This window comes from Carassius auratus, unplaced genomic scaffold (genome assembly GCF_003368295.1).
Source record: "Carassius auratus strain Wakin unplaced genomic scaffold, ASM336829v1 scaf_tig00026821, whole genome shotgun sequence".
Lineage (NCBI taxonomy): Eukaryota > Metazoa > Chordata > Actinopteri > Cypriniformes > Cyprinidae > Carassius > Carassius auratus.
In genome coordinates this window covers 181,498-185,825 of record NW_020525550.1, presented here as the reverse complement: position 1 = coordinate 185,825, position 4,328 = coordinate 181,498, and the positions used below count along the sequence as shown (strand labels likewise).

At 35.0% G+C, this 4,328-nt stretch overlaps 1 long non-coding RNA gene across 1 annotated transcript; it reads left to right on the top strand.

Moving 5' to 3' along the window:
* The first annotated feature begins 297 nt into the window (after window positions 1-297).
* LOC113078848 (uncharacterized) lies at window positions 298-1,658 on the top strand. Its single transcript, XR_003281649.1, has 3 exons — window positions 298-606; window positions 876-959; window positions 1,423-1,658. It is a non-coding gene; the product is annotated as an uncharacterized LOC113078848 (long non-coding RNA).
* The last annotated feature ends 2,670 nt before the right edge of the window (window positions 1,659-4,328 follow it).

Below are 4,328 nucleotides of genomic sequence, written 5' to 3'. Positions count from 1 at the left end.
CAGACATTACAAGCAATATGTTGCGGTCTTTCGACCAATCTTGTGTTGAGGTCTGAAGTTAGACACATGGTATATGTGGTGGCACCCAACCAGGTGCATGACCAAATCTGGTAATTGTTGGTTATATTATTTTAGAAAACCTTTTTTTTTAATTCTCTCTTCTTTTTATCATTTTTATTCTGTGTCAGAAACTTTGTCGGATATTACATACATGACATAAATTAAGGAGATTACATTAATAAAACTGCATTCTGTCTCTCTTGAATTAAAACTCAATGGTCAATGTGTGGATGAACTGAAATCCCATGAGCTTTAATAGGACTATTCTCCATCACATAATTGTGTTGTTAAAAGCCAGGAATGACATGCTAACTGTCCATGCTAGAAGGCCTTCATCTTGCATTATCCAGCAGATTCATCAAGGTATGATGCTATGCCTTCAGTTATGAATACAAAGCTTTTCATCACTTTTCTCAGTTTTTAAGATTGCAAAGTGAAAACCCTTGTTCATCTTTTATTTTTGACCCCAGACTCTCAAGAGGATTTGAGCAGTGAACTAGGGTGTGCTTCAGTGGGTACATGATGTCAGACAGTGGGCTACTGAGGGTACAGTATTTTACAGACAGTCATCGAAGTAGTTCACTATTGCAGTCTGCTAATCATGTGTAGAACTGAGAATCTGTGCCATGCAGGAGAATTAAGGAAAGACTTGTCTTCCTGTTTTGCTTGCTATAAACTTGTGGGCTTGTAAAACTCCACTGAGACTGTAAACACTGATTTGGGGCTCTAAATTATCTAAATATTGGTATTGAAACTCTTTTAAGGCCGAGTCTGAAAGACATCATAATCATTTACTTGTATTATTGTTGCTTTAGGATTCTGTAGGTACCAGATGTGATGACCAACATAACCTTCAGAAATCAACTGAACAAATGTTTCTAGCCTTTATAATCAGACTGGTATGTTGACAACTCATCTAATATATTTGATATTTGTATGACTTGCAGATGTGTCATCTGTTTTTTTATTGTTTTTGGAATTAACAAATTTTCAGGTCCTTAATTTTAAAATGTCTTCCTCTTAATTTTACAGATATTAAGCCGACTATGCATTTTAAATTATTCTTTATGAGGACAAGTAATTTTGAGCAGGAGGTCTTCATCAGGCTACATCACTTGTGAGATGACTGAGGTATTTAAAGCTCTTAATCAGCTGAGTAGTTCTTGAAATAAAGAACAAGGGAGACAATCTTTAGTGTGTGTTGGTGTCTTCCTAACGTCTTGTTCCTTAATAAGCAGACTTTTTACATTTGTGCCCCCGACACCAGGTTTTGGGAGGTACATACACTACTTGTGTTTTGTCTGCTGTTCAGAATGTACAGGTCAGATTTGTATTGTAGAGATGTTATTTATGTGATTTCAGAATCCAGCAACATCCTCACCAAGAAGAAGAGTTTGATGCGTACATGTCAAAAGTGTGTCTTGAAGAGGAAAGAATGATTGTGATGAGGGAGATGAGACAGCACTGCACCGAGCTCAGAAAGATGGCTGGGAACATCAGGGCAATGACATCAGAAATGAACTTTTGTTACACCTTCTTGTGTGTGAAGCTTTTGGGGAGACTGGGTTCCTACCCAACCACTGTTATATGTCCTTTTCATGAACGTAGTCATTCGATTAACCCCTTTACGTGCGAACATCGCCGACGGCCCCAGTTTATTATTGTTTCACTTTCACAGCACATTAAACATCACGGTCTTACTTCATCTGGACAAACTGTGCATCAATTGAAAGTTTAAAGACTCTAGTTTCGATATTTGACCAATATTTTGATAAAACATTGTTGCAGTGACAGATATTTAGTGATTTATGTCAGAAGTGCAAAATAATAAATCCGTATTATGCCACATTTTGAATAGAAATTAATCACTCACTCATATTCAGTCAGGTCAGCAGCGGTTTATTTGTGTTCACATAGACTCACTGAACAGCGTCAATAAGGATTTATAGAGCACAGATGCATATCTGCGGAGATATATGGATATATTTACTGATGTTTACTTCATATTTCTTCAGACAGAATCGTCATTTCTATTCATTTTCCACGGATTTACGCGATCTGATGATAAACAGTCTCTCCCAGCGATCTGTGTGTGCGCAGTGGTGTCAGCTCGTGCTGTGTGTGACTCAGACTCTGATTGGGCCTTGCCAAATGTCAATCTTACAGTGTCATATATGGACACCGCCACATCGTGTCACATGCTTCCTGCACACTTCCTGGTAGTTATCTGGCCAAAACAACACTGAAACACCTTTGTACACACGAAATATCCAAATAATAAACCCGCGATTACGATAGTAAAGCTTGGTATGAGAATTTCTTGAGATCTGGGGCGTTTTTATAAAAAAAATCGAAAATGTACATGGGAAATGCTAACTTGTGCAGCGATGAAAAAGGCTACATATAATATATTTTTACAAAAGTAAACGACCAAATTCCATCCCTGATCGCTAAAGGAAGTTATTATAAACACTCGATCGGGGTTTAAAGTGAGTTTTGAGTAAAAGTGTATTAATAATTTCATAAATTGTCTGCTGTAGCTAGATGCTAACGTTAGCTACAATGCTACTAATAGCAGGTGCTTTTCTTCTTCATAATGCATTTTTGTCTCAATAATTCACGTAAGGTCATAAGAAAATGTTTTGTTGTATTTTTATAGTAAGACTTTTGATAAATAAGGGCTAAATGCAAAGAGAGACTGAAGTGAGATCGCTGCTTTGTTGCTTTGTAAAGCCTGAAAAACCACAATCAAGGCTAATAAAGGTGGAATAAAAACAAAAGAATAATGATAAAAGAATAATGCGGATAATGTGTCGTACCTGGCGGAGGTGTGAAAGACTCGTTTGGTGAGAACAATACAATCATGAAACGGGCAGTTTTCATAGCCAAAAACACATATAAAACACACATCAGTGTTTACATGTGAGATCTTACAGAGATGACAAGGGCCATAAATCAATCTGATTAGCCTTCTCTAAAAACACACATGACATGGCCTTAGAAAATATTTCATAAAATTCACAGTTTTACAGATTCGATTATGACATTTTTTATGAAGTTTTGGAAGACTTGTGGCCTTAGCTACACTGTGTTTTCAAACTCATTTCCTACATCAACATATGTTTTTAATATTTTTATTTTTGTTTTTATGTTTGAGCTTATATATCTCTATTATCATAACAGTCTGAGTGATTCTGATTCCTGAACAGTAAACTTTAAAGTGTCAGCTTTGTGAACAAAGGTTGATTATGTATCTAGTCAGAAAGAATCATGAGCAGAAACCTTTTTATTTTGGGTATGTCATTTCTGTCTCCATGCCAAAAAAGGGGGGTTACTAGTAAGGGGTTAATGTGTATTTTTATTTTATTTTTTCTAGCTCAGAATTTGAAAAAAGAGAAAAAAAGGTGGCCACAAAAGTAAAAATGTCAAAAAATAAATAAATAAATAAATAAAAAACAGCCAAATGGCTGGGCCTAGAGACTTGGAATTGTTTTTTATAATTAGGGCTACAAAAGTCTCCATTAAGCACAAGTTAGTTTCAGGATTTTTATTTGTTTCTCAAATTACTTTGTCCTTTAGTGATTAAAAAGTCATGGATCAACTGAATGATCAGAGAATAAATCAAATAAATCACAGTATCATTACAGATATGAGGAGCCCTCAAATCAGCAACAGTTAAATATGGCAGGCTACTATATATGTAATCAAAGTAATTAAAACAAGTTTTATTACAAGTGTAACTGTAACATGATTGCTAAGAATATAAATATAATCCAGCACATTACCTTGTTAATGGAAAGACATCTGTTTGCAGTAATCTTAGTAAAAGTTATCTACAGTAATAACAGTGTCATCTGAAGAGGAAGGGGATCCAGGGAAAGTCACAAACGCTGTGCCATAATGACACAAGACACATATGTACAATATTTTATGAGCTCACTTACAACAGCTTTTAAAAACCTTTTTATTGGTATAAAGTGCACGGTGCAAATGGACAGACTTGAAAGTTAAAATTATTTTAAATGACAGTATCATTATTTGACACTGTTCAGTAGTTTTATATAAATTTGAAACATTTATTTAATTATTTCCCATGTAAAATAGCTTTGTATAAAGATGTCGTAACAGGTTGTCAGTTAATTGCCAAGGCATTTCCAGAGTTTGATATAGATGAAATGTGTATCCAAAATATGTGATAAATAAAGACAAGTTAAGGATCAACCACTATGAATATGTTTATTTATTTTATGAGACCATTCTCTGAACAA